At 45.8% G+C, this 25,210-nt stretch overlaps 4 non-coding genes across 4 annotated transcripts; all 4 read right to left on the bottom strand.

The window, feature by feature from the left end:
- Positions 1-14,797: 14,797 nt before the first annotated feature.
- Positions 14,798-14,871, bottom strand: TRNAT-AGU (transfer RNA threonine (anticodon AGU)). The gene has a single exon. It is a non-coding gene; the product is annotated as a tRNA-Thr (tRNA).
- A 3,357-nt stretch (positions 14,872-18,228) lies between these two features.
- TRNAT-AGU (transfer RNA threonine (anticodon AGU)) lies at positions 18,229-18,302 on the bottom strand. Its single transcript has one exon. It is a non-coding gene; the product is annotated as a tRNA-Thr (tRNA).
- A 2,106-nt stretch (positions 18,303-20,408) lies between these two features.
- On the bottom strand, positions 20,409-20,482 carry TRNAT-AGU (transfer RNA threonine (anticodon AGU)). Its single transcript has one exon. It is a non-coding gene; the product is annotated as a tRNA-Thr (tRNA).
- Positions 20,483-21,539: 1,057 nt separating this feature from the next.
- Positions 21,540-21,613, bottom strand: TRNAT-AGU (transfer RNA threonine (anticodon AGU)). The gene has a single exon. It is a non-coding gene; the product is annotated as a tRNA-Thr (tRNA).
- Between the last annotated feature and the right edge of the window lie 3,597 nt (positions 21,614-25,210).

Raw genomic sequence — 25,210 nt, 5'->3', positions numbered from 1 at the left:
GCGACGGCGCTGCGAATACGGTTGAATGTCCTGACGTCGTTCTCGTGTTGTCGGATCCTTTCTTTTAGATTTTTGGTTTCCCCGATGTACGACGCCGGACAGTCAGCACAACTGATTTTGTAGACGACGCCTTGAGCTTTTTCTTTTGGTGGACGATCTTTTGGTTTAGGGAGGAGGATATTGAAAGTGTTTATTGGTTTGTGCGCCACTTTGAGGCCTTCTTTTTTTAATATTCGGCTGAGCGCTTCGCTGGTACCTCTGATGTACGGGATGGACACTCGCTTCTGGGGTTGGGGAGAAGTAAACGGATGAAGGTCCCGCATTTTGCTTCTTTTTTGTTGTCTGGTTGTCTTTCGAATGAAGTCATCTGTGTAGCCATTCCTCTTAAGTTCGTTGAGAACCGTTCTCTTTTCTTTCTTTAGATCCGATTCCGATGAGGAATGAGTTTCGGCTCGTTTGAATAAAGAATTTACAACAGACGCCTTGTGGTTTGCCGGATGGTCGGATTGGAAATGAAGATAGCGGCCTGTGTGGGTTGGTTTTCGGTAGACTGAAAATTTTAGAATGCCGTCTTTTCGTGTAACTTGTACATCTAAGAATGGGAGTGATCCGTTCTGTTCGCGCTCATATGTGAACTGTATATCCGGGTCTATGGAGTTTAAGTGTTTCTGCAAGTTTTCGACTTGGCTCGTCTTCACGATGCAAAAACAATCATCCACGTACCTGAGGAAGACTTTTGGTTTCGGGAAAAAAAAAGTATTTAAAGCTCTCTCCTCGATGCTCTCCATAGTCAAGTTAGCCATGGCAACGGAAATTGAGGCCCCCATAGGAGTTCCTTTAACCTGTTTGTAGTAGCTGCCTCGGAAGGTGAAATAGGTATTGGACAGGCACAGTTCGAGAAGGCGGCAGATCTCGTCTACACTCAAAGGGGTTCTCTCACTGAGCGTATCGTCACGTTCCAGTGCATCTCTAGTTGCGGAAACAGCCAACTTAATGGGTACTCTTGTGAACAGAGAGATTACGTCAAAGGAGACCAGACATTCATCATCTTCGATACGGATTTTTGATGTGAGTTTGATGAAATTCTCGGAGTCGCGCACGTGCGATGCTGTCCTTCCGGTGAGTGGTGATATGATCTGATGCAAGTAAGAGGATAGTGATCGTAGTGGGGAACACGAAAAGTCTACGATTGGTCGTAAGGGGATTCCGGGTTTATGGAGTTTTGGCAAGCCGTAGAAAGCTGGAGCGGATCCGTTCCTACAGATTAATTTTAGGTAGAGATTTCGAGAATTTGGGTGGCTGCGGAATATTTCAATCAGCGTCTTGTTCAGCAACGACTGAGTTCTCGTAGTGGGGTCCTTCTTTAGTCTCTCGTAAGAGAGAGAACCCCTTTGAGTGTAGACGAGATCTGCCGCCTTCTCGAACTGTGCCTGTCCAATACCTATTTCACCTTCCGGGGCAGCTACTACAAACAGGTTAAAGGAACTCCTATGGGGGCCTCAATTTCCGTTGCCATGGCTAACTTGACTATGGAGAGCATCGAGGAGAGAGCTTTAAATACTTTTTTCCCGAAACCAAAAGTCTTCCTCAGGTACGTGGATGATTGTTTTTGCATCGTGAAGACGAGCCAAGTCGAAAACTTGCAGAAACACTTAAACTCCATAGACCCGGATATACAGTTCACATATGAGCGCGAACAGAACGGATCACTCCCATTCTTAGATGTACAAGTTACACGAAAAGACGGCATTCTAAAATTTTCAGTCTACCGAAAACCAACCCACACAGGCCGCTATCTTCATTTCCAATCCGACCATCCGGCAAACCACAAGGCGTCTGTTGTAAATTCTTTATTCAAACGAGCCGAAACTCATTCCTCGTCGGAATCGGATCTAAAGAAAGAAAAGAGAACGGTTCTCAACGAACTTAAGAGGAATGGCTACACAGATGACTTCATTCGAAAGACAACCAGACAACAAAAAAGAAGCAAAATGCGGGACCTTCAGCCGTTTACTTCTCCCCAACCCCAGAAGCGAGTGTCCATCCCGTACATCAGAGGTACCAGCGAAGCGCTCAGCCGAATATTAAAAAAAGAAGGCCTCAAAGTGGAGCACAAACCAATAAACACTTTCAATATCCTCCTCCCTAAACCAAAAGATCGTCCACCAAAAGAAAAAGCTCAAGGCGTCGTCTACAAAATCAGTTGTGCTGACTGTCCGGCGTCGTACATCGGGGAAACCAAAAATCTAAAAGAAAGGATCAGACAATACGAGAACGACGTCAGGACATTCAACCGTATTCGCAGCGCCGTCGCTGAACACTCTGAAGTCGCCGACCACAAAATTGCTTTCAAGGAAACTGAAATCCTTCAAACAGAAACGAACTGGCGAAAGAGACTACTACTGGAGTCATGGCACATTCAGAATACGGAGAATAACATAAACCGTGTGAAGGGCAACCTACCCTCGGTCTATGTCCATGGCCTTGGCGACATGACGAAAAGAAGAAAAGGACGCACAGCCAGGTAGACTCCCGCTCGTTTCACCAACACAGAACGTCGGCGCGACCCTGTAACCGCCCCTCCCCCCCCCCCCCCCCCCCCCCGCGGCCCATCAAGGGCACCTTCGTGAGCACTCCACCCAGCACCGGTCATCGCAGCACCTTGGAAGCGGTCAACAACACAACCCCCCTTTCCTTTTGTTCCCCCCCACCTTTCCGTCTGTGGAGTGTCTCCCCACCTCCCGTGTTCCCCCCCCTCCTTTCTTCAAAAAAGACGCTTTAAAAGCGGCACACCGCCACCCCCCGAAGAACAACCCCCTGAAGAAGGAGCCGAATGGGCTCCGAAACGTCGGGCTAATAAAACTCAGTTATTTGGTTGGAGTCAGCACAAGTTCTAATCAATTTCCCAACCAGACAGGCAATTCTGTCGAAATGTTTAGCTTCAAGTCTTTACGTGCAGACTTCGGGCTAGAGGCAGTGCAACTTGCAAAGAACTATATAAAAGCAGTGAAAGGAATATCCACCTTCAAGACACACCTAGACTTCACCCGGAAATGCAAAGACAAGAACGTCGTGCCACGAAGTCTCCAGCTACGCCAACCAATCAACACACCAGAAGGCCGGGACATCATCGACAAGGCCCAGCAAAGATTGGTGACAGCACGGATACATGAGTGCCACATGGTGATCCGGAAGAAAGAAGTCGACGCGTTCTTCGCCAGAAGACAACTTGAACACAAGGTACCCCATCTCTTTTCATCAATTGAATCGTTTGCAAAGGCCGTAGCGTCCTCAGAGGAAATGAAACACAGTCAAACGCAGAAGAAGAAATTCTCTTCCCTAATCAACGAAAACGAGAAAACAGGAGTGTTAAACAAGCACACAGTAACCAATTTATCATCGAGAAAGCTCACAAGCGAAGAAACTTCAATCCTGGCAAAAGGTCAAAAATTCAATGTTACGACAGATAACCCACCCCTCCCCAAGATGATCGCCGCCCTTGAGAGCGGCATCCAGCAACTAGACCCCAAAGTGCGGGAACAGGTCAGACTGAAAGCAATCGGCATAATAAGGTCCAATAACAACCGCAGAAGAGAACGCAACTTCACTTCCGACGAAATAAAAGCAGTGAGAACGCTGAAAGAAGATACCAACATTGTGATCCTACCGGCGGACAAGGGGAACTCAACCGTTGTTTTGAACATAAAGGACTACGAGGATAAGGCTTCCGCCCTACTTGACAGCCAAGATTACGAGAGACTAAAGAAGGACCCCACTACGAGAACTCAGTCGTTGCTGATCAAGACGCTGATTGCAATATTCCGCAGCCACCCAAATTCTCGAAATCTCTACCTAAAATTAATCTGTAGGAACGGATCCGCTCCAGCTTTCTACGGCTTGCCAAAACTCCATAAACCCGGAATCCCCTTACGACCAATCGTAGACTTTTCGTGTTCCCCACTACGATCACTATCCACTTTCTTGCATCAGATCATATCACCACTCACCGGAAGGACAGCATCGCACGTGCGCGACTCCGAGAATTTCATCAAACTCACATCAAAAATCCGTATCGAAGATGATGAATGTCTGGTCTCCTTTGATGTAATCTCTCTGTTCACAAGAGTACCCATTAAGTTGGCTGTTTCCGCAACTAGAGATGCACTGGAACGTGACGATACGCTCAGTGAGAGAACCCCTTTGAGTGTAGACGAGATCTGCCGCCTTCTCGAACTGTGCCTGTCCAATACCTATTTCACCTTCCGAGGCAGCTACTACAAACAGGTTAAAGGAACTCCTATGGGGGCCTCAATTTCCGTTGCCATGGCTAACTTGACAATGGAGAGCATCGAGGAGAGAGCTTTAAATACTTTTTTCCCGAAACCAAAAGTCTTCCTCAGGTACGTGGATGATTGTTTTTGCATCGTGAAGACGAGCCAAGTCGAAAACTTGCAGAAACACTTAAACTCCATAGACCCGGATATACAGTTCACATATGAGCGCGAACAGAACGGATCACTCCCATTCTTAGATGTACAAGTTACACGAAAAGACGGCATTCTAAAAATTTTCAGTCTACCGAAAACCAACCCACACAGGCCGCTATCTTCATTTCCAATCCGACCATCCGGCAAACCACAAGGCGTCTGTTGTAAATTCTTTATTCAAACGAGCCGAAACTCATTCCTCATCGGAATCGGATCTAAAGAAAGAAAAGAGAACGGTTCTCAACGAACTTAAGAGGAATGGCTACACAGATGACTTCATTCTAAAGACAACCAGACAACAAAAAAGAAGCAAAATGCGGGACCTTCAGCCGTTTACTTCTCCCCAACCCCAGAAGCGAGTGTCCATCCCGTACATCAGAGGTACCAGCGAAGCGCTCAGCCGAATATTAAAAAAAGAAGGCCTCAAAGTGGCGCACAAACCAATAAACACTTTCAATATCCTCCTCCCTAAACCAAAAGATCGTCCACCAAAAGAAAAAGCTCAAGGCGTCGTCTACAAAATCAGTTGTGCTGACTGTCCGGCGTCGTACATCGGGGAAACCAAAAATCTAAAAGAAAGGATCAGACAACACGAGAACGACGTCAGGACATTCAACCGTATTCGCAGCGCCGTCGCTGAACACTCTGAAGTCGCCGACCACAAAATTGCTTTCAAGGAAACTGAAATCCTTCAAACAGAAACGAACTGGCGAAAGAGACTACTACTGGAGTCATGGCACATTCAGAATACGGAGAATAACATAAACCGTGTGAAGGGCAACCTACCCTTGGTCTATGTCCATGGCCTTGGCGACATGACGAAAAGAAGAAAAGGACGCACAGCCAGGTAGACTCCCGCTCGTTTCACCAACACAGAACGTCGGCGCGACCCTGTAACCGCCCCTCCCCCCCCCCCCCCGCGGCCCATCAAGGGCACCTTCGTGAGCACTCCACCCAGCACCGGTCATCGCAGCACCTTGGAAGCGGTCAACAACACAACCCCCCTTTCCTTTTGTTCCCCCCACCTTTCCGTCTGTGGAGTGTCTCCCCACCTCCCGTGTTCCCCCCCCTCCTTTCTTCAAAAAAGACGCTTTAAAAGCGGCACACCGCCACCCCCCGAAGAACAACCCCCTGAAGAAGGAGCCGAATGGGCTCCGAAACGTCGGGCTAATAAAACTCAGTTATTTGGTTGGAGTCAGCACAAGTTCTAATCAATTTCCCAACCAGACAGGCAATTCTGTCGAAATGTTTAGCTTCAAGTCTTTACGTGCAGACTTCGGGCTAGAGGCAGTGCAACTTGCAAAGAACTATATAAAAGCAGTGAAAGGAATATCCACCTTCAAGACACACCTAGACTTCACCCGGAAATGCAAAGACAAGAACGTCGTGCCACGAAGTCTCCAGCTACGCCAACCAATCAACACACCAGAAGGCCGGCACATCATCGACAAGGCCCAGCAAAGATTGGTGACAGCACGGATACATGAGTGCCACATGGTGATCCGGAAGAAAGAAGTCGACGCGTTCTTCGCCAGAAGACAACTTGAACACAAGGTATCCCATCTCTTTTCATCAATTGAATCGTTTGCAAAGGCCGTAGCGTCCTCAGAGGAAATGAAACACAGTCAAACGCAGAAGAAGAAATTCTCTTCCCTAATCAACGAAAACGAGAAAACAGGAGTGTTAAACAAGCACACAGTAACCAATTTATCATCGAGAAAGCTCACAAGCGAAGAAACTTCAATCCTGGCAAAAGGTCAAAAATTCAATGTTACGACAGATAACCCACCCCTCCCCAAGATGATCGCCGCCCTTGAGAGCGGCATCCAGCAACTAGACCCCAAAGTGCGGGAACAGGTCAGACTGAAAGCAATCGGCATAATAAGGTCCAATAACAACCGCAGAAGAGAACGCAACTTAACTTCCGACGAAATAAAAGCAGTGAGAACGCTGAAAGAAGATACCAACATTGTGATCCTACCGGCGGACAAGGGGAACTCAACCGTTGTTTTGAACATAAAGGACTACGAGGATAAGGCTTCCGCCCTACTTGACAGCCAAGATTACGAGAGACTAAAGAAGGACCCCACTACGAGAACTCAGTCGTTGCTGAACAAGACGCTGATTGAAATATTCCGCAGCCACCCAAATTCTCGAAATCTCTACCTAAAATTAATCTGTAGGAACGGATCTGCTCCAGCATTCTACGGCTTGCCAAAACTCCATAAACCCGGAATCCCCTTACGACCAATCGTAGATTTTTCGTGTTCCCCACTACGATCACTATCCACTTACTTGCATCAGATCATATCACCACTCACCGGAAGGACAGCATCGCACGTGCGCGACTCCGAGAATTTCATCAAACTCACATCAAAAATCCGTATCGAAGATGATGAATGTCTGGTCTCCTGTGATGTAATCTCTCTGTTCACAAGAGTACCCATTAAGTTGGCTGTTTCCGCAACTAGAGATGCACTGGAACGTGACGATACGCTCAGTGAGAGAACCCCTTTGAGTGTAGACGAGATCTGCCGCCTTCTCGAACTGTGCCTGTCCAATACCTATTTCACCTTCCGAGGCAGCTACTACAAACAGGTTAAAGGAACTCCTATGGGGGCCTCAATTTCCGTTGCCATGGCTAACTTGACTATGGAGAGCATCGAGGAGAGAGCTTTAAATACTTTTTTCCCGAAACCAAAAGTCTTCCTCAGGTACGTGGATGATTGTTTTTGCATCGTGAAGACGAGCCAAGTCGAAAACTTGCAGAAACACTTAAACTCCATAGACCCGGATATACAGTTCACATATGAGCGCGAACAGAACGGATCACTCCCATTCTTAGATGTACAAGTTACACGAAAAGACGGCATTCTAAAATTTTCAGTCTACCGAAAACCAACCCACACAGGCCGCTATCTTCATTTCCAATCCGACCATCCGGCAAACCACAAGGCGTCTGTTGTAAATTCTTTATTCAAACGAGCCGAAACTCATTCCTCATCGGAATCGGATCTAAAGAAAGAAAAGAGAACGGTTCTCAACGAACTTAAGAGGAATGGCTACACAGATGACTTCATTCGAAAGACAACCAGACAACAAAAAAGAAGCAAAATGTGGGACCTTCAGCCGTTTACTTCTCCCCAACCCCAGAAGCGAGTGTCCATCCCGTACATCAGAGGTACCAGCGAAGCGCTCAGCCGAATATTAAAAAAAGAAGGCCTCAAAGTGGCGCACAAACCAATAAACACTTTCAATATCCTCCTCCCTAAACCAAAAGATCGTCCACCAAAAGAAAAAGCTCAAGGCGTCGTCTACAAAATCAGTTGTGCTGACTGTCCGGCGTCGTACATCGGGGAAACCAAAAATCTAAAAGAAAGGATCAGACAACACGAGAACGACGTCAGGACATTCAACCGTATTCGCAGCGCCGTCGCTGAACACTCTGAAGCCGCCGACCACAAAATTGCTTTCAAGGAAACTGAAATCCTTCAAACAGAAACGAACTGGCGAAAGAGACTACTACTGGAGTCATGGCACATTCAGAATATGGAGAATAACATAAACCGTGTGAAGGGCAACCTACCCTCGGTCTATGTCCATGGCCTTGGCGACATGACGAAAAGAAGAAAAGGACGCACAGCCAGGTAGACTCCCGCTCGTTTCACCAACACAGAACGTCGGCGCGACCCTGTAACCGCCCCTCCCCCCCCCGCGGCCCATCAAGGGCACCTTCGTGAGCACTCCACCCAGCACCGGTCATCGCAGCACCTTGGAAGCGGTCAAGAACACAACCCCCCTTTCCTTTTGTTCCCCCCCACCTTTCCGTCTGTGGAGTGTCTCCCCACCTCCCGTGTTCCCCCCCTCCTTTCTTCAAAAAAGACGCTTTAAAAGCGGCACACCGCCACCCCCCGAAGAACAACCCCCTGAAGAAGGAGCCGAATGGGCTCCGAAACGTCGGGCTAATAAAACTCAGTTATTTGGTTGGAGTCAGCACAAGTTCTAATCAATTTCCCAACCAGACAGGCAATTCTGTCGAAATGTTTAGCTTCAAGTCTTTACGTGCAGACTTCGGGCTAGAGGCAGTGCAACTTGCAAAGAACTATATAAAAGCAGTGAAAGGAATATCCACCTTCAAGACACACCTAGACTTCACCCGGAAATGCAAAGACATGAACGTCGTGCCACGAAGTCTCCAGCTACGCCAACCAATCAACACACCAGAAGGCGGGGACATCATCGACAAGGCCCAGCAAAGATTGGTGACAGCACGGATACATGAGTGCCACATGGTGATCCGGAAGAAAGAAGTCGACGCGTTCTTCGCCAGAAGACAACTTGAACACAAGGTACCCCATCTCTTTTCATCAATTAAATCGTTTGCAAAGGCCGTAGCGTCCTCAGAGGAAATGAAACACAGTCAAACGCAGAAGAAGAAATTCTCTTCCCTAATCAACGAAAACGAGAAAACAGGAGTGTAAACAAGCACACAGTAACCAATTTATCATCGAGAAAGCTCACAAGCGAAGAAACTTCAATCCTGGCAAAAGGTCAAAAATTCAATGTTACGACAGATAACCCACCCCTCCCCAAGATGATCGCCGCCCTTGAGAGCGGCATCCAGCAACTAGACCCCAAAGTGCGGGAACAGGTCAGACTGAAAGCAATCGGCATAATAAGGTCCAATAACAACCGCAGAAGAGAACGCAACTTAACTTCCGACGAAATAAAAGCAGTGAGAACGCTGAAAGAAGATACCAACATTGTGATCCTACCGGCGGACAAGGGGAACTCAACCGTTGTTTTGAACATAAAGGACTACGAGGATAAGGCTTCCGCCCTACTTGACAGCCAAGATTACGAGAGACTAAAGAAAGACCCCACTACGAGAACTCAGTCGTTGCTGATCAAGACGCTGATTGAAATATTCCGCAGCCACCCAAATTCTCGAAATCTCTACCTAAAATTAATCTGTAGGAACGGATCCGCTCCAGCTTTCTACGGCTTGCCAAAACTCCATAAACCCGGAATCCCCTTACGACCAATCGTAGACTTTTCGTGTTCCCCACTACGATCACTATCCACTTACTTGCATCAGATCATATCACCACTCACCGGAAGGACAGCATCGCACGTGCGCGACTCCGAGAATTTCATCAAACTCACATCAAAAATCCGTATCGAAGATCATGAATGTCTGGTCTCCTTTGATGTAATCTCTCTGTTCACCAGAGTACCCATTAAGTTGGCTGTTTCCGCAACTAGAGATGCACTGGAACGTGACGATACGCTCAGTGAGAGAACCCCTTTGAGTGTAGACGAGATCTGCCGCCTTCTCGAACTGTGCCTGTCCAATACCTATTTCACCTTCCGAGGCAGCTACTACAAACAGGTTAAAGGAACTCCTATGGGGGCCTCAATTTCCGTTGCCATGGCTAACTTGACTATGGAGAGCATCGAGGAGAGAGCTTTAAATACTTTTTTCCCGAAACCAAAAGTCTTCCTCAGGTACGTGGATGATTGTTTTTGCATCGTGAAGACGAGCCAAGTCGAAAACTTGCAGAAACACTTAAACTCCATAGACCCGGATATACAGTTCACATATGAGCGCGAACAGAACGGATCACCCCCATTCTTAGATGTACAAGTTACACGAAAAGATGGCATTCTAAAATTTTCATTCTACCGAAAACCAACCCACACAGGCCGCTATCTTCATTTCCAATCCGACCATCCGGCAAACCACAAGGCGTCTGTTGTAAATTCTTTATTCAAACGAGCCGAAACTCATTCCTCATCGGAATCGGATCTAAAGAAAGAAAAGAGAACGGTTCTCAACGAACTTAAGAGGAATGGCTACACAGATGACTTCATTCGAAAGACAACCAGACAACAAAAAAGAAGCAAAATGCGGGACCTTCAGCCGTTTACTTCTCCCCAACCCCAGAAGCGAGTGTCCATCCCGTACATCAGAGGTACCAGCGAAGCGCTCAGCCGAATATTAAAAAAAGAAGGCCTCAAAGTGGCGCACAAACCAATAAACACTTTCAATATCCTCCTCCCTAAACCAAAAGATCGTCCACCAAAAGAAAAAGCTCAAGGCGTCGTCTACAAAATCAGTTGTGCTGACTGTCCGGCGTCGTACATCGGGGAAACCAAAAATCTAAAAGAAAGGATCAGACAACACGAGAACGACGTCAGGACATTCAACCGTATTCGCAGCGCCGTCGCTGAACACTCTGAAGTCGCCGACCACAAAATTGCTTTCAAGGAAACTGAAATCCTTCAAACAGAAACGAACTGGCGAAAGAGACTACTACTGGAGTCATGGCACATTCAGAATACGGAGAATAACATAAACCGTGTGAAGGGCAACCTACCCTCGGTCTATGTCCATGGCCTTGGCGACATGACGAAAAGAAGAAAACGACGCACAGCCAGGTAGACTCCCGCTCGTTTCACCAACACAGAACGTCGGCGCGACCCTGTAACCGCCCCTCCCCCCCCCCCCCGCGGCCCATCAAGGGCACCTTCGTGAGCACTCCACCCAGCACCGGTCATCGCAGCACCTTGGAAGCGGTCAACAACACAAACCCCCCTTTCCTTTTGTTCCCCCCCACCTTTCCGTCTGTGGAGTGTCTCCCCACCTCCCGTGTTCCCCCCCCTCCTTTCTTCAAAAAAGACGCTTTATAAGCGGCACACCGCCACCCCCCGAAGAACAACCCCCTGAAGAAGGAGCCGAATGGGCTCCGAAACGTCGGGATAATAAAACTCAGTTATTTGGTTGGAGTCAGCACAAGTTCTAATCAATTTCCCAACCAGACAGGCAGTTCTGTCGAAATGTTTAGCTTCTAACTGGGCATAGCATTTAATGAATCGAAACTTCTAAGACCACCTAAAAAAATGTACCAAGTCTTTAAACCACCAATCCTTATTTAAAGCTCCCTGCGCCTAATAAATGCGCATGCGTCCTGTGGCAAAACATTAATGGTAAACAGCATGCCATAGCTAAAAACAATATAAAACCATATTATGTGTCAGTGAAGACTTTGATTCAATGTTTCAGTCCACGAAGCTACGGAACATGCTGGATGCAATATCAACAACACATCTTCCGGCAGATATTATCACTCAGGTCAGTTGTTGTCACTTGTTGCTCCATAACAATCCTTTTACGCCTTCTGTCATTGTTCACTTTCTTACTCATTGGTATTTCTTTCCATTGAAGATCCAGCTCTTCAAAGCATCTTTGGACTCAAGTCAAATGTGCGCGAATGCTTTCGGCTTCTTCTCGCTGGATAAAAGCCTGCTGGTATCCGTAAGTGTCATTTGTAGCTCTTCATGGCTCCTCACGCAATCTAAGCATGGTATAAAACCATAATTTCACTGACTTGAAACGTGCAGGTGAGCAAATAGATCTGAGACCGCAAATGCTCTTCATTGCGTCATTCATATTGGGAAGGTGCCCTAAGCATTACCGATAAGCTCGTCACGCGTCTCATGATCGGAAGCAAACTTTAACAGAGTTCTCTTTCTATCACTCAATTGCTTTGTGCGGCGTGGGGCAATTTCGCCGCTAACTATAGCTCGCTATTTTTCTCTGCTAAAAAGCTAAAGATAAATGATTTTACGTTCCCTTGCAATAAAATATAACAGCACATTAGCGCATAATTACGGCATTCTTGTAGTTTTAATTAAAAAGGAACCACTTAGGAAGATCAAAAGTAAAGAAAGCCGTTCCCTTCAGGTTGGTGGATTGCGAAATTTCTGCGACCGTTGCGCTGTTATAAATCATCATAATTCAGCCAAGGTTGGTAGCAATGAAAATTGTGTTGCTTTGGCAGGAATAAACGTTCTCCTGATTCCAGCTTTCTCTAGTTTTTATCTCTATTGCGTCTTCATGCTACATGTAGCTCAATGTGTTCACTTTGTTTATTATTATATTTTTGGACCGCCCACAAAGACAAACACACGCCTATATGTACATATATAACGGGAACATGTTTGAAGAACTGATGCTCTTCTACTTATAATGTTGCGGTTAACATAAATACAAAATATTTTTCCGCCAATGCTTAAGTCATTCGGAAAAGGCGCTAAGCGAACATTGTTTGCAATAGCTTTGCGAGAACTCCGAATTTGTTTTTAAGTAGAAGGGAAAACTTTATCGGCGACCAACCACACATGAAAAGCTTCGCTCAGATTCAGTTCTTTCATTATTAGCTAAATTTTGCTTACAGACTGAACGTGCAAACTGGTAAATTGCTGCCAATTCGCCCGTGTGCGTGTCATGGATAATGAAATGTGTGCCAGTTATACGAGCACACACGAAACTTCTCGCAGCCTTCTTTGCGCACTCACGCACAGATGAAAATGTTTCGCAATTTCGCTCTCAATCAACTGCACCAAATTATTGCTTTGCAGACTGCAGCGAGCGTCCTGTCCTTCACAATACTCTTGGTGCAAACTGGGCAGGAGTTCAAAACTGGCTGATGTCTCCAAACTCACCGGAAAACGCGACATTTGCGACTTCATCGCGAAGCATCGTAGCCCTCGTTGGAAGCGCACCATTCTCAACGCCCTAATAAAAAGCACGGCAGCAGTTGTGTCCGTTTTCACTTCGTCAGATTCAGCAGCAATCTAGTAGTGCAAGAATACTTAGTGCCACGTGAGCGAGGCTAGTAGAAAATAAAAAGAAATTATGCTCATCCCATGCAACGGTGGGAGTGTATGTTACGCGAAGCATTTCTCAAGGGTCTCGCTATCTAACAGGGGTTGAAGTTCTTTGAAGGGTTTCCGGATGGACCAGTTGTTACCCGATGGGTGTTTGTGTAAAGCAAGCTGTCGTGTTGCTCGATGGCTTGTGTATAAGGAGAGAAGGAAAACAATGACTACGACTACAATAACATGACGGCGACGGCATTGAGGTCGTTCTTTCTTCTCTTTTTGCTCCAAGATTGAACGCTCAATCTGCTCCCTTAAGAATTGGGCCGGTCTGGGAACTGGTACAATATCGTGCAGAGCCTTTCTAGCTTTACCCGCAATGAGGAAGAGACAGATTAAGATGGGGCGATCCGGATGGTGGGGTTGTCTGACACAGCGCCTGAAACAGCGCACACAGGGCAAGAACGGGAGAAAGTGGCGCGTGCCTGCTAGAGGCCCACGGAACAGGGGTAAATCTGTGGCTGTATAGAAACTAGCACGGGCACACGAGCTCCATGCCGTGCTACGAGAAACGACGCTCCCGCCGGTCGCCTCAAAAACCTAGTCGATGCTGGCACAAGAGAAAGACGCGTGCGATCGTGGCATTGTTGTGTGCCAAGCAGCGGTATGAAAAATGTGCGGATTCCACATACTGTGGCAAACCATACAAGTGAAACTTTGTGTGCTTTTTGTTTTGACTGGCGATAGTTAGCACTACCGGTGACAACGAATGTGTAATTCATTTAGGGTTTAGTCCAATACGAGCGTGGTGAGTTGACGTTAAACGTTACCTTGCTTATACTACTGCTATTTGACCCCGTAGGCCACAGAACACCTCCGGGAGGCGTGTTTCCTTGAGGCGTAAAAACGCCTCATAATTCCTCATCTCTGAGAGGGTTGAGCATCATCATATCCTCCCATGGCACATCGGATCCTGGCAGAAGTGCACAGGACAGTTCCTCAACACAGCTACTCAGCAAGGAAGCCACTTTTACTCGTTCGGCTGCTGGAAAGGAGCGTTCGAACATTTAACACACGAGCGTGGCAACGCAGCGTACTTCTCCATCACGGCTACCGACAGAGGTGCCAGCTCCATGCGCTCTCTTCAGCCAACGGATCATTGTAACCTTTAGACTGTCCCAGCCGAGCACGTGACCTCCACAGCCCAGTTCCTCCATTTTTTGTCGCATAATAAATCAAACAAAACATGTGCCATACGCACAAATTGTGGAACGCTTCCGCGGTGGCGCCGACATGGATGCCTGGAGGCGAGCGCCATCTTGGTTATTGGCAAGAAGCCCAGTGGCTCGTGCAAGCTAGACCAAAAGAGCAGCGCCCGGAAAGTCAGAAGAGGCAAGGAAAGGTTCGCTTTAGAACAGTTACCGTGGCCTAACAGGGGGAGCGTCGGGCTGTTGTGCTTGGTGTCATGGGTTTCATCCCATCACCAGGTGGGAAAGTACGGTGGTGTACCGCACTTCCCTCTTGTAATGAGACTAAGAAGATTTTCAAATTTTTTAGCAACCTAAGGAAGGACATGCTTTATGTATTATCTTTATTTGGTACCCTTATGCGCACCCACGCTCAAAAAAAAAAAAACCTGCTGTACAAGGCACCGGTGAGATTCGAACTCACGATCTCCTGTTTACTAGACAGGCGCTTTAACCAACTAAGCCACGGCGCCGGCGCGGGTGCTGCAAATTGGCTTCGTTCCCACCTGCAATCGCGCCACAACTCAAAGCCTTCTTTCTACTTTCTTTTTTTTTTTTCTCGTGCTTCCGTTACGCAATATTTTTCACCTACTTCGCGATACCAGGCTGGTCGGCAACGGAGGCGAGCGCCATGCTTCGCGTCGCTTATTAAGGTGAAAGCCTTCGATGGCTCGCGCGTAGAAATAGTGATCGTCTGGCGTTATGGCACCAAAATGCAATGGCACCAAAACATATGCCGCCTAAATTTACGATACCACAATTCATGGTCGAAACCGCGAACTTCGGTGTTAAGCAAGGCAAAATTATGAGAAACAGCGTTAATATATAGTTAATTAATGCAATTTGACCCACTGCCTTTGGTGGGATTCGTACCCTTGACCATTCATGGGATTCGAACTCCCGAACTTTGGTGTTAATTAGGGTGAAGGTAATTCAGGCACAGTTAATTAAGGTGAAGGCACAGTTAATTAAGGAGAACTTTGTTAAAGTAATCTTTAACAAAGTTCTCTTTCTAGCACTGAATTGCTTTGTGCGGCGTGTGTCATTTTGGCCGGGTGACTATCGTTCGCTATTTTTTTTTTGTGTGGAAAAGCGAACAATAGACGTAGTTACGTTACCTTGCAATAAGATAGCACAGCACATTACCGCAGAATTATGGTATTTTTGTTGTCCTAATTATAAAGGCACCACTTAGGAATATCAAAGTTCAGAAAAGCATTCCCCTTGAGATTGGCGCATTGCAATATTCCTGCGCCCGTCGCGCTATGAAAAAACATCATAATTCGGCCAGGGCTGATCGCGATGAAAATTGGGTTTCTGCGACAGGAATAAGCGTGCTCACAATTCCAGATTTCTGTGCTTTTTTATCTCTATTGCACCTTCGTGCTACATGTAGCTCATTATATGCACTTTGTTTAACATTATATTTGGGATCACACACACACATACATACATACATACATACATATATATATATATATATATATATATATATATATATATATATATATATATATATATATATATATATATATATATATATATGCTTGATGACTTCAAGCACTTCTATTGATAATGTTGCAGCAAACATAAGTACAACTATTTTTCTGGCAGTGCTTAAGTCATTCGGACGAAGGTACGTAGCGAAGATTGTTTGTAATAGCATCGCAAGAACCCCGAATTAGTTTTCAATTAGTTTTTAGAATGTTAAACCTTATCGTCGACCTGTCATAAATGAGAAACTGCGCTCACATTTAGCTTTTCTATTGTTAGCTAAATTTAGCTTGCAGGCTGAACGTGCAAATAAGTCAGCTGCTACAGATTCACCCGTGCGCGTTGCATGGATAATCAAATATGTGCCGGTTATACGAGCACACACGAAACTTCTCACAGCCCTCTTCGGGCACTCATGCACCGATCAAAATGTTTTGCGCTTTCGCTCTCAATCAACTGCACTAAATTGTTTTGCAGACTGCAGCGAGCGTCCTTTCTTTCACTATACTGCTGGTGCAAACTGGACAGGAGTTCAAAACAGGATGATGTCTCCAAACTCACCGGAAACGCGACATTTACGACTTCATCACGAAGCATCTTAGCCCCCCTGGGAAGCGCACTATTCTCACGACGCTAATAAATAGCATGGCAGCAGTTGTCTCCGTTGTCACTTCGTCTTATTCAGCAGTAATCTAGCACTGCAGGAATACTTTGTGCCGCGTAGGCGATGCTAGTAGAAAATAAAAAAAAATTATGCGCATCCCATGGTACAGTGGGAGCCCATGTTACGCGAAGCAATTTCCAGGTGTCTTGCTATCCAACACCGACTGAAGTTCTTTGAAGCTTTTCCAGATGGATGTTTGTCTGAAGCAAGATGTGTTGCCCGATACCTTGTGTATATGGAGAGGAGGAAAACGACGACCACGACTACAATAGCATGACGGCAACGGTGTTGCGGTAGCTTTTTTTTTTCCTTCTCTTTTTGCTCGGAGATTGAACGCTCAAACTGCTCCTTTATGAATTAGGCCGGTCTGGGAACTGGTACAATATCGTGCTGAGACTTTCTAGCGTTACCTGCAATGTGGAAGAGACAGATTAATATGGGGCGATCCAGATGGTGGTGCCGTCTGACACAGCGCCTGAAATCGTTAGCGCACATGGGGCAAGAACGGGAGAAAATGACGTGTGCCTGCTCGTGGCCCACGGGACAGCGGTAAATCTGTGGCTGTATAGAAACAAACCGGGCACACGTGCTCAATTTCATGCTGCGAGAAATGAGGCTCGCACCAGTCGCCTCAAAGACTTAGTTGACGATGGCACGAGAGAAAGATACGTGCGATTGTGGCATTGTTGTGTGCCAAATAACGGTTTAAAAATTGTGCTGATCCCGCGCACAGTGGCAAACCATGTAAGAGAAGCTTGGTGTGCTGTTTGCTTTCAATGACAATAATTAGCGGTGCATGTGGTGACCAATGCGTAATTTATTTAGGGTTTAGTCCAATGCGAGCGTGGTGAGTTTACTTTAAACGTTACCGTGCGTGTACCACTCCTGTTTGTGCGCGTAGTCCGCAGAACACCACAGGGAGACCTGTTTCCTTGGGGCGTTGTTGTGCGTCATCTCTGAGAGGGTTGAGCACCATCATATCCTCGCATGGCACATAGGACTGCGGCAGAAGTGTACGGCACAATTCCTCAATACGGCTAGTCAGCAATGAAACTGCTTTTGCTCGTTCGGCTCGTGGAAAGGAGCGTTCGAACGTTTGACATACGAGCGCGGCAACTCAGCGTACTTCACCACCACTGCTACCGACAGAGGTGCCAGCTCCATGCGCTCTCTTCAGGCTACGTATCATTGTAACCTTTAGACTGTCCCAGCCCAGCACGCGACCTCCACAGCCCAGCGCCTCCATTTTTTGTCGCATATTAAAGCAAACAAACACGTGCCATACGCACAAATTGCGGAACGCTTCCGTGGTGGCGCCGACCTTGATGTGCGGAGGCGAGCGCTATCTTGGGGTTTTGCAAGAAGCCCCGTGGGTCGTGCGAGCTAGCCCGCAACAGCAGCGCACGGAAATTCAAAAGAGGCAAGGAAAGGTTCGCTTTAGAAAAGTTATCGCGGCCTAACAGGGAGAGCGTCGGGCTGCTGTGCTCGATGTCATGGGTTTCACCTCATCACCAGGTGGGAAAGTACGGTGGAGTACCACACTTACCTCTAGTAATGAGACTATGAAGATCTTCAATTGTTTTAACAAGCTAAAGAAGGGCACGCTTTATGTGTGATCTTTTTTTGGCAGTCTTATTCGCACCCACACGAAAAAAAAAAAAGCTGCTGTACAAGGCACCGGTGAGATTCGAACTCACGATCTCCTGTTTACTAGACAGGCGCTTTAACCAACTAAGCCACGGCGCCGGCGGGGGCTCAGAAAATTGGCTTCCTTCCCACGCGCAATGGCGCCACAAGTCGAGGCCTTGTTTCTACTTTCTTTTTTTTCTCGTGCTTCCATTACGCAATATTTTTCACCTACTTCGCGACGCCAGGCTGGTCGGCAACGGAGGCGTGCGCCATGCTTCGCGTCGCTTATTAAGGTGAAAGCCTTCGATGGCTCGTGCGTAGAAAAAGTGATCGACCGGTTTATGGCACCAAAATGCAATGGCACCAAAATATATGACACCTACATTTATGATGCCACCACTGGTGATCGAAACCACGACCTTTGGATTTAAGCAAGGCAAAATTATGAAAAACAGAATTATTATATAGTTAACTAATGCAATTGAACCCACTCCCTTTGGTGGGATTCGTGCCCTTGACCATTCATGGGATTTGAACTCCCGAACTTTGGTGTTAATTAGGGTGAAGGTAATTCAGACACAGTTAATTAATGTGAAGGCATTGTTAATTAAGGAGATTTTTGTTAATGTAATCTTTAAGAAAGTTCTCTTTCTAGCACTCAATTTCTTTGTGCGACGTGTGTCATTTTCGCCACTGACTACCGTTCGCTATATTTCTCTGTTCTATTTTTCTCCTACCTTGCAATAAGATAGGACGGCACATTACCACAGAATTATGGTATTGTTGTTGTCCTAATTATAAAGGCACCACTTAGGAATATCAAAGGTCAGAAAAGCATTTCCCTTGAGATTGGCGCATTGCGAAATTCCTGCGCCCGCACGCTATGAAAAAACATCATCAATTCGGCCAGGGCTGATTGCGATGAAAATTGGGTTGCTGCGACAGAAATAAACGTGCTCATAATTCCAGACTTCTGTGCTTTTTTATCTCTATTGCACCTTCATGCTACATGTAGCTCATTATATGCACTTTGCTTAACATTATATTTTGGATCACACATACATACATACATACATACATACATACATACATACATACATACATACATACATACATACATACATACATACATACATACACGCACACACACACACACACATATATATATATATATATATATATATATATATATATATATATATGCTTGAAGACTTGATGCACTTCTATTGATAATGTTGCAGCAAACATAAATACAAATATTTTTCTGGCAGTGCTTAAGTCATTCGGAAGAAGGTATATAGCGAACATTGTTTGTAATAGCGTCGCAAGAACTCCGAATTAGTTTTCAATTAGTTTTTAGAAGGTAAAACCTTATCACCGACCTGTCATAAATGAGAAACTGCGCACACATTTAGCTTTTCTTTTGTTAGACAGATTTAGCTTGCAGACTGAACGTGCAAATAAGTCAGTTGCTACAAATTTGCCCGTGCGCGTTGCATGGATAATCAAATATGTGCCGGTTATACGAGCACACACGAAACTTCTCGCCGCCTTCTTGGTGCACTCACGCGCCAATAAATATGTTTGGCAGTTTCCCTCTCAATCAACTTCACCAAATTATTTCTTTGCAGACCGCAGCGAGCGTCCTTTCTTTCACTATACTCCTCGTGCAAACTGGACAGGAGTTCAAAACGGGCTGATGTCTCCAAACTCTTCAGGCTGCGTATCATTGTAACCTTTAGACTGTCACAGCCAAGCACGCGACCTCCACAGGCCAGCGCCTGCATTTTTGTCGCATACTAAATCAAGCAAAACACGTGCCATACGCACAAATTGTGAAACGCTTCCGCGGTGGCGCCGACCTAGATGCGTGAAGAGGAGCGCCATCTGGGGGTTTTGCAAAAAGCCCAGCGGCTCGTGTGAGCTAGACCACAACAGCAGCAACAGCGGCTGGAAAGTCACAAGAGGCAAGGAAAGGTTCGCTTTAGAACAGGTACCGTGGCGTAACAGGGGGAGCGCTGGGCTGCTGCGCTCGGTGTCATAGGTTCCATCCCATCACCAGATGGGAAAGCACGGCGGAGTACCACACTTACCTCTAGCAACGAGACTATGAAAATTTCCGGTTCTTTTAAGTGCTTAAATCCGGGCACCTTTCATATATATTATCTTTATTTGGCACCCTTACTTCCACGCACAGTAAAAAAACAAAGAAACCGTAGTAGAAGGCACCGGTGAGATTCGAACTCACGATCTCCTGTTTACTAGACAGGCGCTTTAACCAACTAAGGCACGGCGCCGACGTGGGTGTCGGAAATTGGCTTTGTTCCCACCCGCAACGGCGCCACAACGCAGAGCCTTGTTTCTTCATTTTTTTTCTCGTGCTTCCATTACGCAATATTTTTGACCTACTTCGCGATGCCAGGCTGGTCGGCAACGGAGGCGAGCGCAAAGCTTCACGTCGCTTATTAAGGCGGAATCCTTCGATGGCTCGTTTGTAGTTAAAGTGATCGGCCGGCGTTATGGCGCCAAAATGCAATGGAACCAAAACATGTGGCACCTAAATTTATGATGCCACCACTGATGGTCGAAACCACGAATTTTGGTATTAGGCATGGCAAAATTAACAAAAGCAGAGTTAATTATTATATAGTTAATTAAGGAACTCGAACGCCAGTCCTTTGGTGAGAGTCGTACCCTCGACCTCTATTGGTAGTCGAACCGACGACCTTTGGTGCCAATTAGGGCGAAGTTAATTCAGGCACAGTTAATTAAGGTAAAGGTAATCAGGCAGTTGAACCTATGATCTTTTGTTTGATATTATACTTATTGGTAATTTTGATACACATGGAACAATGGCGGGCAGTACATGATTCTAGTTAAGTGCAAACACATAGTCGATTTATTAACGCACCGGCAAATTACTTTTATAAATTATATGTGGTAATGGACTCTTCTTCATGATACATAATTTCACGATGTTTATTGCACAGTACAATAATTTGATTATTTATCGACTGCGTTCCACAGCCAGTGCGACATATGGGACCAACAAATGTTACAACACGTGGAATATGGAAAATGTCCCGCTCAGGAACGCATTAAAAAGAGTTCGAAATCTCATTTAAAGTTTTATTACTTTCGCAGCTAGTTATGTTTCGAACAATCCAAAAACACATATATTCTCTTATAACCAAGGGCTCGTTACCCCGAATAGTGGTATATAGTTACGGAAACAATCGACAAAAGACGCAACGCAACCCTAAGACACACGGGGGACTATTTCGGTCAAAAAAAAATACCCATGCTTTCTAAAGTGTTATGCCCGCCAAAAATTCACCCCGCAGGTAATAAAAGAGGCACCGGTGAGATTCGAACTCACGATCTCCTGTTTACTAGACAGGCGCTTTAACCAACTAAGCCACGGCGCCGATGGTAGCTCTTCGACTGTGGCCAGCATTGAAAGAAATCTAATCAGCGACACCGGTACTTGTGGCAGAAAGAAGTCGCTTGAATATTTATCAGCCGCTTCCCCTTGAACTCTCAGTACGTCCGAGCGACCGCCCTGCGGCCTACGACGCAGCCTTTCTCATTGAAAAACGATCGCCTGCGCTTCACAGATGAATATGGATGTCACGTATCTGGAGTGGTCGGCAAGCATGAAAGTAATATGCGTTGCATTAACAAAGCTGAGATCGAATCCGCAATATCGAAGACACAGTTGCCGGTGTGAAGTGTGTGTATGTGTGCGCACTCGCCGGGGTGCATGCGTGGGTGCATTTATGTGCATGAATAAGCGCACTTACGTGAGGGGGTCTGTCTGCGCTTGTCCGCGTGTCCGTGTTGCAACAATACTTGTTGGTACCTCTCGCGAACGGTTTCAGCACCTGCTTGTTGATGCTCCCCTAGATACACGCGAACTTCTTGCCCGTGTCGTCCGACGCGCCTAAATATAATCAGTACGCTTGCCGCATAATCACTGTGCCCCTTGGAGAGGCTGGGTTGCTAAGTACATTTGGCTACGGTTACCGCATTCTAATCACCACCGCAACAATATTTTATTAGGGGTTCACGATATAAGGCCCTTCTGAGCAAACTGAAGAAAAATGAAACATTTTTTTACAAAAGTAATTCTGAGGTTTTGACTACCTGAGGTTCTGTAGCATGCAGCCAATGCACGGTGACGAGCATTCTTGCATTTCGCGTCTATTACAATATGGCCGCCACCACTTGAATTGAACCCGCCACCTCGCGCTCAGCAGCGCAACGTTATATTTACTAAGCTACTACGGCAGTTAACCGACATCTTAGCATCACTGATCCAGCTGTATTACACTCCTTGTAATGAAAACCAACTTTGTGCCTTCGTTATCGCGTGATGGAAATTTTGACATAGTGCGCTGTATTAAGATTCCTTATATCAAGTTTGTTCAGTTGTTAAAGCAGATATACCTGAAAAATATTTTGATTTTCCGTCAAACAAGGTTAAACCTTCAGCGATTAATATCAGCAAATTTGGTGGCGTTACGTACTTGTTACCCATTGATAAATGTGCGCAAGTGCCATGCTCTCTCTGCTTGGTACTTTCATTTAGAGCAGTCAAGTAAGGATTCGTGCAAGTCAACATTGGTCACATTTGATTTTCCGCCTGAAAATAGTAAGAAAAATGTACACATAGTGATGCTGTCAACACACTGAATTATCGGCATCATTGGTACTATTAGTGGTGGCTTTGCGATGCGTATCAGGACGTCTTTGGTTCCGTTTTTATGCACAGCGGTGTGGGTAGAAAGTAAAAATGTATTTGTTGTTGCATTTGCGTGCACTTTCAGTAGCCTCACGCGAAGAAAAGAGAAGGTACATTTTAGGCCGCATACATAGGTTCTCAGAATCTTTTACACCAGATAGATTTTTTTTCGGTGATATCGGTTGTGCAGCGAGTCAATACCTATGTTCACAAAAGAAAGATACAAGAACACGAAGAAAAGGCGCTGTGCCGTCCACGCACGCTTATCCTCGAGTGCTTGATACTCCGTAGAAAGAATGCGCCTGCCGACTGGAGAATTCTTCTCCCTGCAGCAGCCGTAGCCTGACGCATGCATCAGAATTCAGTGCGAACACAATTTACATTGTCTATATGTAGCAGCCAGAATGCAATATCCGGAGAGTATTAATGAATGCTGTTTTCCACCCTTGAGTTGGAAGATGTATATTTCTAAAATAAAAGAAAGAAACGAGAGACAGCGTGCCATATTCTGGGGAAACCTACACCACCTCATTATTTTTTCAATCTGAAAACACTAATCTAATTTATATGCAATTCCCCAACTTGCGGCTCCATTTTAATTGCTTAGTGCGGACTGGGGCACGGGTGGTTACTGTATTATTACTTTTTTTGTCAGTGGATGCACATTCAGTAGTATACGCATTAATTCCTATTCAGCACGAGACGCCCACACTGTGCATTTTAGGAGAGTGTGTGCGACACGCCGTTATTCCTTATGCAAAAAGATTCATTCTCGTATGGGAAACGGCAATATCCTGGCGCTTCCATAATTATGCCTCATCACTCACATTAACGAAACATCGATCGATACTGCGAATCCATACATTGGCTTCACGAATCGTCTCCGGTAAAAGCGCCATATACCATTGCCAAAATCTCTCTGTAAAGGCTACGTCGAACATGTATTTGAGTTTCTGGTGTTCTTATAGAAAAGTTCATTGAGCCCCAAAATACGCGCTCAACCATCGCAAGAACTGCGGTCGCCACTTTGATTCCAAAGTTTTTGCAATGAAGGTAAGTGGAGCAATTATTTTGGATCTTTTATGTATGCGCCCTACATCACAGAGCCCAAATCCAGAGCCGCTATCCACAATTCGGCCGAGAAGTTGGGCCCGTAACCTCGCTCAATTGCTCAACTTTATTCGACAATTGCGAAACTTTGACCTACATCCACCATGTAAGACCCGCAAGCCACGTTTCTAAACCTCGATTTAAAGTTAAGGTTACCATTTTCGTATTATGTGCAATGTTAGTGTCAGTTCTCATCGAACTGTTTTACGTGCTTCATCAGGGATTCTACCTATGGCAGTACATAGGCCCTATATGTGACGGATAACTTATTTTGAAGAAGTCTGCAAATAATAATTGTAAAACTACACCCAGTACATAGTGGACTGTGTCTTTTGATTTGCGGACGACGAAATTTTGCGAACTCGTTCAGAACAGATTTACTTTGGCTATTTTGTTTTAAGGCGCAGTAAGACTTATGCCTTACACGTTTATTACGAAAATCCGTTTGTACACCTTGCCTACACGCACAATGGCTATTGTGCACTCACGTGTAGGAGAACTTTGTTAAACGAATCAATAAAACAAGGGTAAGGCATAAGGTGTGAGTACGCCAGCAGTAGTACAGATTCTTCACCTAGTTGATGCCGGCTCTACTACAGGAAGTGCTCTCGCGCGACAGACTCTATACTAAATGAACGTAAGGTTTATGTTGAAATTCTCGAAGATAATTATTTAAAAAAGCTAGTTAGCCGGTCCTGCTGTCAGTGAGATTTGACCCCATTCATTCCCTGTAAACCATGTTCTCTTTTATAGCCATTCTGAGCAGGTAAGCTTTGACCTTCTAGTCTAGCGCATAGAGGACGGCGTTCTTCCAATTTTTCTTGGAGGTCGTTGACCTGATATTCAAGTCTTTCCCACTAGCCTCAGTCAGACACATCAGGGGAGGTATTCTTGGTCATTCAATTTCTGGGATACTGACAGCTTTACATTTAACTTGGCTAGCACCGGACATGTGGTCATGCACGAATGACAGCATTCCCCTTCTAAAGTGTTAAAGGGACACTAGAGTCAAATATTAAGTCGACGTGGACTGTTTAAAGACAATTCCCGAAACCTCGCGACTCTTGTCTCGTGCCAACAAAAGATTTGATTTACGAGAAAATTGCCTCCGAAGGGTCCGTATACCTCTTTCAAAACAACTAAAACGGGAAAGCGTGGGCGGCGGGGATTC

Source organism: Dermacentor albipictus, chromosome 10 (genome assembly GCF_038994185.2).
Source record: "Dermacentor albipictus isolate Rhodes 1998 colony chromosome 10, USDA_Dalb.pri_finalv2, whole genome shotgun sequence".
Lineage (NCBI taxonomy): Eukaryota > Metazoa > Arthropoda > Arachnida > Ixodida > Ixodidae > Dermacentor > Dermacentor albipictus.
The sequence above is the reverse complement of the archived record's forward strand: the minus strand, read 5'-3'. Positions and strand labels throughout refer to the sequence as shown.